General features: G+C 42.0%; 1 long non-coding RNA gene across 1 annotated transcript; it reads left to right on the forward strand.

Annotated features, from left to right (window-relative positions):
• Positions 1-4,337: 4,337 nt before the first annotated feature.
• Positions 4,338-4,993, forward strand: LOC115593148 (uncharacterized). The gene is made up of 2 exons (XR_003986262.1): positions 4,338-4,610; positions 4,700-4,993. It is a non-coding gene; the product is annotated as an uncharacterized LOC115593148 (long non-coding RNA).
• Positions 4,994-10,805: the final 5,812 nt, after the last annotated feature.

The raw sequence follows: 10,805 nt of genomic DNA on the forward strand, positions 1-10,805 counted from the left end.
ATGTTTGTGTGTAGCTAACTGCTAGCCGCTAGCTACACGCCCCACCTCCCAAGTCGACGGACCGGAAGCATTGGCACGTCCAAAACCGGACTTAGGGTAAATAATGTCCGCCACGCTTTTTCGCGAACATTGCTGTCACGTTTGCTTTGTGTCTGGTGTAGGAAGAAACGGTAAAAACCGGCTTTTTTCACGAAAGTGTCCGCAAGTGGGAAGTGTTTACAAGCAAAAAAAACACGTTCCTATTAGTGGAAAAAGACAACACACCAACCAATCACAAAATGATGGCAAACCACGTGATTGGTAGCTGAGGAACAGGAAGTTGTGGGAGGGACGATGGGGAAAGAGTGACAGCAGCAGTGACGGTGATAGAGATAGCGAGTTTTGAGAGTTGAGAGATTTGTGACATTTAGCGTGTTTGGAGTGTGTAGTTATTGTGTTATGTAGTGTTTGGTGTAGTGTGTTAAGTGTGTAGTGGAGTCGGTTTTTGTTTAATGAGTCAGAATAATGAGGAGAAGCTGAATGTGGAGCAGGCAGTGCAGCTCTTCATTCAGCTGGAAGGAGCTCAGGCAGACCTGAGCATTGCCTGCATTTAAATGTAAATAGTTACATGGAACTTTGTAAATTTCAAACACATATGCCCAAATTTAGCAAACAACAATTTATATTTGCATGATAAGTAATAAAATTGGTTCATTAAACTGTTTGTGGTTTTCACAGTAAAAAATCAAACTTTTTTCTACTCTGATTTTATGTTTTTTTGTGATTTTAGGTCCATTGTGTTATAACAGTTTGTCAAAATGAAACAATAACTGTACAGTCACACATGTGAGGTACTTAATCAAATCAAATCAAATCAATTTTATTTATATAGCCCAAAATCACAATCACATTGCCTCAGTGGGCTTTACAATCTGTACAGTGAACAACATCCTCTGTCCTTAGACCCTCGATTCCAGTGAGGAAAAACTTCACACTACTTAAGTTATAACTCGCCTCTCTCTCAGTCCATGAGATGAAAATAAAACCTGAAACGTCTTCAATCCAAAAATTTTAAAAATCACAAGGGTGTCCTTCGATCGTCCTGATCAAAAAGAAGACATGAACTGCTGGCCAGCAAAGGTGAGTTCACTTTTTATGGCGCTCTATTTGTATATGTGTGTATACTGTGTGAATGGGGGGTTGTGTATGTGTGAGATGGCAGCCGGCAGCTTTCCTCCTTTACAGCCACAGAGAGTCAGCTGCAGTCTCTCACAGCAACGCAGGAAACATGAAATAACCTGATGAAAAGAGCAGACAGACGACACACATGCTGCAGCTTCACCATCTGAGCCGCGATGCTCGCTCGCAGCACTATCATATAAGTAAGTCACATGTGTCGATAGTAAGAAAAGATCTATTCTGGTAAATGAATTATGACGGTTTGAATAATAAGAATAGTCTATTGTTTGGGGATGTTTTTGCCTCCAGACGGCTGTTAAATTAAGATCTTTCATGAATGACAGAGTGGTTGAGGCTGATTTAGGCCTTGAAGTGGAAGTAGCTGATTTGTCCAGAATTGGGTCTAAACAGAAATTAAAATCTCCTCCCATGAGAATATGTTTATGACCTCCTGATACTTTAAGAAAAATATCCTGAATAAATGAAATGTCGTCATAGTTAGGGGCGTAAAGGTTTAGTAAAGTCCACTGTTCAGAATAGATTAGACAGTTTATTAAAACATAGCGGCCTAATGGGTCACTAAACATTTCCTGAACAGTGATGGGAATGTTTTTATTTATTAAAATATCGACTCCTCTCGCCTTAGAATGTAAAGATGAAGAAAAGACTTGGCCTATCCATCCTCTTTTTAATTTGTTGTGTTGTGTAAGATGGGTCTCCTGTATAAAGGCTATGTCTGTTTCAATCTTTTTTAAATATGTTAACACTCTTTTCCTCTTGACGGGCCCATTTAAACCATTGACATTAAAACTAACAAATTTCACCACCTTATTCATGTGAAAAGTTTAAAGAACTGGCAGGAGCTTGTCCTGCAGCCTCTCAACAATAAGCTTAAAGAAAATGCCTCTCTTTCAATGCAACCAAACAGAAAAAAACAAATAAGGTCAAAACCTCCCCGTTCCCTTAAGAACTGACCCCCTGAACACTCGGCACCATCCAAAATCACCAACCGGGACCTCCCTTTAATGCTCTTTAGAACTATCATACCTTTAGATCCTTTTTGGCCCGGAGCTCTTTTGTATATAAACTTTTTATCACTCGGTATAAAGACAACCTCAAATATAAACATTGTTACACCCGCTTTAACCAGAAGTAAATGAAAGTTTAAGTAGGATAAGCTCCTTTTATGTCAATAATGTCCAAAAAAATGTGTTTGTCATTTATTATGTAATAATAATACAAATAAAAAATAAAAGAGATAGCAGGGACATCGTTGCACTTACGTAAGAGTCATTATAAAGTTTGTGAAAAGTTTGTATAAAAGAATATGCAGGAATCGCTCTCCCCTCAGCCTTAGAGGAGCTGTAGTGCTGCACCTGTAGCCACCGGAGCGGAGCAGGACTGTTCACCTCCCGGGAGGTCTCGGAGAAAAGACGCCGCTGCTTCAGGTGATTTGAAGACCTTTTTCTCTCCGTTAGGTAGGACGACTCTCAGGATCGCTGAGTTGGAGCTTCTTTGCATGCAGCTCCTTCTTAACGTGGTTGTATTCCTTTCTGCGCTTCACCAGGTTTGCACTCAGATCTGGGAAAAGCATCACAGCATTTCCATTGAAAGTGATAGGCCCACCTTTTTCTCTGGATGTCTTGGCGGCTATTCTGAGACTGTGTCCCGGTCCTGGTACTTCAGTAGACGGATGAGAACAGGTCTGGGTCGCTTGTCTCCTGGCGGGCGGTATGTCGCGGACCGATGCGCTCTCTCAATAATCAGCGGCTTGAGAAAGTGCTGTTGTCCCAGCACAGAGGGGATCCAGTCTGTAGAGAACTGCACCGGATCCGTTCCCTCTCCGCCCTCCTGGAGGTTAACAATGTGTACATTGTGGCGCTGGCTTTGGTTCTCTAGTTGGTCTACTTTGTCCACAAGGAGCTCCTTCTGCTTCAACAGGCGGAGGACATGGAGTCCAGGTCAGCTAGCTTGTCTTCAGCTGAGCTAATTCGCTCCTCTGCCTCCGTAATACGTCGTGAACTCATCCCGTCTATCGCCGTTTTCAACCCCGAAATAGAGCGTGAAGCTTCTGGGAGAGTGCTTCATTACATGTTTTATTTCCTGCAGTATGGCGAAGCTTCCTTCTACTCCACACTGCTCTTCAGAGGCCATGTTGTGTTCAGCGCTCGTTTCACGTGCTGCAGCTTCCTGAGAAGAAAAGTGGTAGGCCTAGATAATTGAGCTTTGCGTCTTATTTTCACCAGTGTGATAAAGTTTGAGGTACAGCGGGCGGTTTTTATCACTTAAAGCCGAGTTTTCATTAAGAGCTCTGAAGCACACGTCTCCCTAGTTCAGCTGCATCACCGGAAGTCGACCGACTTCCCTCAGTTCATCTTATAACCCGACAGGCTGAATGAGGCTGTAGATTTCACAACTGCCAGAATTGATTTTTCAGGTTTATTCAGATATTGAAGGACATCATCTGCGATTAAGGAAATAATGTGTTTTTCTTCACGTTTAACTCCAGATATATCAGGGTTCATTCTGATGACCTCGGACAAAGGATCAATAAACAATATGAACAGTAAAGGTGACAGAGGCACCATGCTGGCTGTCTGCAGCCCTGCACACCGGGAAGCCATCAGTCAGCAGGCTGGTAGTGTTAGAGTGGCTGTTGGGTCTCAGCAGAAGGTTTTAATCATATTAATGGGGTTTTGAATTTTTCTAATTCCAGAAACAAAAACAACCATTCCACTCAGTCAGAGGCCTTTACAGCATGAAGGGAGACGATCAGCACTGAGTTTCTATCAGTGTTAAGACACTGAACAACAACATCGTCTGTTCCATATCTTGATTTTACAAACTCTGCCTGATCTGAGTTTATCTTCCAACCTCCCAGCCAGTGTCTTTGCAACAGTTTTGTAGTCCACGTTGAGGAGACTTAAAAGCCTAAATGATGAACAATCTAAAGGGTTTTATCTTTTTTTAAAGGTGGACTAATAACAATGTAAACAGTCATGAAAACAGTGGCATCATTAGGCCTATTTTATGGGGAGCTTTACAAAAAAGTGCTGACAAATTCAATATAAAGTGGCCAGAATATGAGTTTAAATAAATAATCATATAATCTGTCATTATTCACTTAAATATGATCATAAATCTGTCAGTTTCTCTTCACTTCATGGTGTAAGGTAGACAGAGCCCCTTCAGTGCGTCGCTATCAATCCATTCCACTTGTTCATGTAGAGAACGTGTCATGATCTACATCATGGCAGCCCCTCCTCTCCTTTGTGTTTGCTCTGTGTATGTTTGATCCTCATCTCTTCCCTTCCCAGTCAGTGTTGTGCATGGGCGTGGTCTTCTCTCTCCAGCAGGTAGAGCCAGGTGCATCTCATCCCACTAATCAACCTCTCCATATAACCTCCAGATTTCCAGCCACTCGTCGCCAGTTCATACTCTCAGCCTGAGCGGTACCTAGTTTGACACCGGCCTCTAGTTATCTCTTGTGTGTTTTTTTTCACTTGTGCAGCATCTCTAACCTGTTGATTCCTCTGCCCAGTTAATCCTGCCTGCCTGCCAGTTCGTCTGCCTACTTGCTCCCACACCTGTTCGTCTCCTCCTGCCACTGCCAGTCACTGAAGCCATCCAACCTCCATCTTAGGGAAGCTCCCGACCAGCAAGACGCAGACCGCGTTGAGACGCGGCTCCGCCATTACCGGGGAGATCACCACGTTTTCACCCAGCACCACCAGCACTCCTCGTGGGACCCCGGGACCCCTCCTAGCACGCCATTATTCCCTCCTGCACCGTGGTACTTTTCACTGGGTCACAATAAATCTCACCTTGAACAGAATCACCTGAGTCGAGTCGTGCATTTGGGTTCAACCTCTGTTGTCCATCATAACAGAACGCACACATCACTGAAAATGATCCTGATATATACAAATATATTCAATAACAAAGTACCAACCACATACAGTATAAGCAAAAGAAAAGAACAGAAAAAGTTGACTGCATATTAGCAAAACAACATGTCTGCACAGTTTTTCTGTCCGTCACATGTGACAGAAGTCTTAGTGATGTTTCTGCCTTCATCCATCTTCAGCAGCTATCAGCTGCCAGCACACAGCACATTAACTTCCCTTTTACATTTCAAAATACAATTTCAAAAAAGAATGTCATTGTTTTTACATGTCAGCTGTAAAACCAACAACATGTACATACAGATGTGCAGCGCTGACAAACACAAAGATACTGACTTTCACACTCAGTGCAACATGCTAACATGCTAACATGCTAACAAACAGTGTGGTTGGTTAACATGAGAAAACAGGGTGCGCAGGTAGTTGTGTGGTTGGAGCGCGTGCCACATACACAGTGGACCCTGGTTAGAATCCAGCCAGAGGACCTTTACTGCATGTCACACTCCCTCTCTCCCATTTACTGTCTGTGCCTCAGAAAAATCTTTAAAAACATGAGAAAACAGTAACTTTCTGTAATATGACTGTAAATGTTTCTTATTACAGTTACATCACGTCATTGTACATCATACTGCTGTATATTCACTGCAAAACACAGTTTAGTGATTTAATATCTATATTACTGTAAAATAATGACAGTACACTGAAGTCACAGAGCAGAATCTCTGTTCAGGTAACACACGGAGACAGTGTCTGAAAAGTTGGTCATACACTCCTGCCAGACACAAATACAAGAAATGGACATTATATTGTGTTGGCCATAATTTCAGTAAAAGATGTTTAACAGAGATTGAAATAAATGTATGAAAGTTTACAAGGTGAATGAAAGAAAGGCCAAGAGGAAGTGACAACACCACAGGAAGTGTTAGTCAAGGCTCTGTCCGTCACTCTGTCTCTGATGATCATTTTTGATTATGATAACGATCACAATGAGAATTAAGTATTAACTTTGCAATTTATCAATGCATTGAAGTTTAGAAATCTAATGAAAATCAGTAAAGAAACGGTGTTGAGCTGAGGTCATGAGAAAGTGTTAAAGAACTGAACGAGTCAGAGGAAAGGCCACGCCTCGGCCTCCAGAACAAGCTGGTTCTTTCGTAACGAAGCCTTACAAAATCGTCAGCCGTCATCAAGGGATTATTAGTCATTGAACAGAGAGATGGCTGGGAAAATGTCCTAATAGGGACATAAAACCGAGCCACTGTCCGAAGCAAAAGAATATATAAACCGAGAAGCACGGACTAAAGTTGGTTCTTCCACTCACTCCAGCCTTGAAGAAACACCTGAGACGGAGAATGTGAGCAGCCTCAACATCGCAGAAAGGACTTCAAGAAATCTTCAGCAGAAACAGACCAAGACATTAAGCACAACAGATTAACCATCTTTGCCAACAAGCTGTGGATTACAATTTGCGGAGGGAACACTTATTTCCACCTCGCCAGTTTCCTGAACCACCTTTGCATCTTCTTTATCTCATTCAGTGGGAGGTTTTCCTGATGCATCCTAATTGCAACATGAGTGCGTACACATGGGTGAAGGTTATTCACAAATAGAAGCCGTTTTTAGACAGAGCACCAAGCCGCCAATTTGCCCGTCCTTTTGGCAGCTCGGTCCGCGGTTTTAGGCAGAGGGCGGCAAATTGAGGGTCTGTTGTGGTCCGCTGATTTTCCGGACAGCCGCTGAGATCCAGGAGATGCAGCGTCTCCTCGGTCTCTGGAGCTGTCTTTGTTGTGTTAGCTTGTTGTTGTAGCAACAAGCTAGGAACGGTCGCTACTTTCAAATTAAAAGCCCCCGCTAAGAACCCAGTTCTAAACTCCAATGGGGTGCAATGTAAAGCTCTTATTTTGAAGAGAGATTCGTTGTCACTGTTCACAGCCCAACTTCGAGCTTCAGGTCACGTCACATGTTTACGCCTACCTCAGAGGCAGCTTTTGGAAAAGAAGGAATATTACACCTCGGTTTTAGAAAGACAGGCCGGCACATTGCCGCCCTTACCTTGGAGCAAATGTGCCGCCTTTTCTATCTAAAAAGGGCCTGGAAAGACCCAGGCTCGGAGTGGCTAATCGGGAGCATCGGGACAATTCCCGGTGGGCCGGTCTAACTGATGCGACGCCACATAACTGGGAAACTTTGTCTTGTAGCTCCTCAGATGCTGCACCAAGCAGCAGCCAGGAGCCCACCACAGGTCCAGAGTGGGCAGGTAGGATTGCTCATTGAGTGAATATTATTAGAATCAATATAATAAGGAGTAAGGTGCAGACCTGCTCTATATGGTAAATGCCCTGAGATTATTGATGATAGATGATTCAGCACTACAATAATGGAACTGACTTGAAAAGGGGGAGATTTATGTTGAGAATTATGACCATTTTTAAAAAGTGATTTAGTGTCAGAGGCAGAGCAGGAGCCAGTGGGGAGGAAGGGAGCTGCTGTCATGGAAGGAACAGGTGAGCTAGTGTGTGAACAAGCAAGCATCAGTTCCAATATAACCACTTTCTGTGCCCAAATGATAGCAGTGGCCCGATATACTTTTTATCATTAAAAGTATGATATTAAACAAAGCACACATTTGAAAGTGAATAGAATGAAAGTGATATGGAATAAGCCTGCAAATGATCCCATTGAAAAAATATTAATTGGTTCAGTTAAAATGTGTTTCCATGTCAAATATGCTAAAGCCATGCAGATTATTGTTTTTCGTGTGATACAGGCGCAGGCAAGTCTCGGGAAACTGGAGGACGTGTGCAACACTAATTTATTCAAATTTAATATTCAATATTTTAATTATTCTTTTTTGAATTTGTTGAAAAGGTTGTTGTGTTGCAAAGAATAATGGTGGAGATGTGCACTTATGTTGAAATATATCCACATTGTGCAGCAACCATTACTTGCACTGAATTGGGATTATTTTAGGAAAAATACACAAAATTACAAGGCTTTGGAGAACAGGGCTTAACATGTTATAATTACATTATTCTAATATACTAGGTTGTGATCTAAAGTGGGCCGGTCTGAGGCATGAAACTCCAGGGCTGAAAATGAGTCCCACTCCGGCCCTGGAAAGACCTGACCCTCTCCAGCTACATGTAAGTATTTTAACCAGGCCTCAGCTCTCTTAGATTCATTTGTTATTTACAGTACTGTGATTTTATCAATAAGGATTATTGTTATTATTATTATATATTATTATTATAATAAGACAGAGGGACCAAAAAAGATAAAAGATTTACAAAAAAATAAAAATATACAAATATCCTATCCACAATTTACTTCAGTGTTAATATATCAATATTTATTAATTAACTAAAAATAGTGACATTGTTTATCTTAACTTAATGTTACGTCACGTCACATTAACGCCAGTCAGGACTAAGCGGGACAATTAAGCTAGCAGGCAGCCAGGTCGTTTTTTGAGCAGGCTAACATTCAAGATGCTTTCAGGTGCAGCAAAACGTAAAAAGAAAAAAAATGAAGAGGAACCAAAGAAGAGACAGCGGGGGGCTATACAGAAGTTTCTGTCGGGCAGCCACCCAGCAGCTGTAAACCTGCTAGTGTTAGCAGAGCCAGAGGCCGAGCCAGGCCCGGAGACGCGACCCGGAGACGCAGCGGAAGATGCTGTTGGGGCCTTCAACATCAGTGCCATCACAGGAGAATGACAAAATGATGGAAGAACAGCAGCCGGCCAGAAAAAGTGAGCCCAATGTAGTTTTGACGGAGCCTCTTCACCCAGAAAGGGTAACGTTATTGACAAGCTATCCATCTGATCCTGCAAAGTGGGACAGAATTGACGACAGGATGCGTGAGTACTTTGCACTAAACCATCCCTGTCAAAATATTGGAGATTTCTCTGCATCACAGAGAAAATATGGAGATGTTAACTGAATCTTAACTAAGGAACATTTCTTTAGAAAAAAGCTAAATGGAGAAACCCTGTCAAGAAAATGGTTAGTGTACTCACCGTCTACTGGCACTGTATTCTGTTACTGCTGCAAGTTGTTCAGTATAAGAGACAATCAATTTGTCACTGGATTTAATGACTGGAAAAACTGTGCTCATCGCATGCATGAACATGAGAATAGTATGGATCATTGCACTGCTGTGCTGAGTCTATTTTCACTTGGAAATAAAAATGCACGCATAGATTCAAACATAGTACAGCAACAGAGTCTGAGAGAGCATACTGGCTCAACATTTTGAAACGTATAGTGGCAACTATTCAGTTTCTTTCTTGGCGAGGACTGCCCTTCTGTGGGGACGATGAGGTCGTAGGATCAGCCCACAATGGGAACTTTCTGGGCTGCTTGGAGTTAATTAGTCAATTTGATACACTACTGTCAGAACATCTAGCCAGATACGGAAACAAGGGAAGGGGAAATACCAGTTACCTGTCCTCTACAGTTTGTGATGAGTTTATTCAGCGGATGGCTGAGAAGGTTCTGCGTGCCATTGTAAAAGAAGTTAAAGATAGCAAGTATTTCTCCATCATTGTTGACACCTGACGTCACACATGTTGATCATTCGCTATGTCCTGAAGAAAAGTGGGGAGCCTGTCGAGAGATTTTGGAGTTCATACCACTACATGGTCATACTGCAGAACATATGGAGGAAACACTCAAATCTGAGTTAAAAGAACTGGACATTGATTTGATGGACTGTCATGGGCAGAGCTATGACAATTCAAGTAATATGGCAGGGAAATATTCTGGACTGCAGGCAAGAATAAGAAATAAACATCCTAATGCTGACTTCATATCATGTTCTGCACATTCTCTTAATTTAGTTGGTGCATGTGCAGCAGAATGTTGCCTGGAAGCAGTTTCATTTTTTGGCTTCATTCAAAATCTCTACAAGTTTTTTTCAGCTTCAACTCGGCGGTGGGAAGTTTTAACAGCCGACCTCGCAAAACGTGAGCGAGGTCTGACACTGAAGAGCCTTTCCGGCACAAGGTGGTGGTCTGTGAGAGCTGATGCAACAAAAGCTCTTTTCCTGATTGACACACATCATGTCATCTGTGACTGCTTGTCACAAGAACTGAAACGACGCAAAGACGCATACAAAAATGTGGAGGAGAAATTTGGTTTCCTTACTAAAATGAAATCAGTGGACATTGAACAAATCCGTGTAGCCACAGAAAAGCTGAAGAAAATATACCCTCAGCATCTTGAGGAGGACTTCACAGCAGAGTTTTGCCAGTTCATCTCAATGGTAAAAGATGAAGAGTCAGTCATGGCCATGTACAAGAAGCTCCTAGAGCTAGGCCTGAGGATGCTTTCCCTAATGTGGACACTTGCCTTCGCATGTATCTGACATTACCGATTGCAAACTGTTCAGGAGAAAGATCATTTTCTTTGTTGAAACGAGTGAAAACATACCGGAGAGCAACAGTAACAGAAAAAAAACTGAATGCCTTTGCCCTGTTGGCAATTGAGAATAGATTTACAACCTCCCTGGATTTAAAGACATTATGAAGGACTTCGACTCATCAAAACTCAGGAGAAAGCATCTGTTAATGTAAGTTTTCCATTTAAAAATCTAAATCTGAATAAGTAACGTGAATATTAAAATCAAATGTAAGATGCATATAAATTGAATGTATAATATGGGCTATTCTTTCTACTATAATGAAATGAAATATGAGGAACAAACCAAGTGTATTCAAATCTCAAACAGCTGTCTTTCATCTTA

This window comes from Sparus aurata, chromosome 12 (assembly GCF_900880675.1).
Source record: "Sparus aurata chromosome 12, fSpaAur1.1, whole genome shotgun sequence".
Taxonomy (NCBI): domain Eukaryota; kingdom Metazoa; phylum Chordata; class Actinopteri; order Spariformes; family Sparidae; genus Sparus; species Sparus aurata.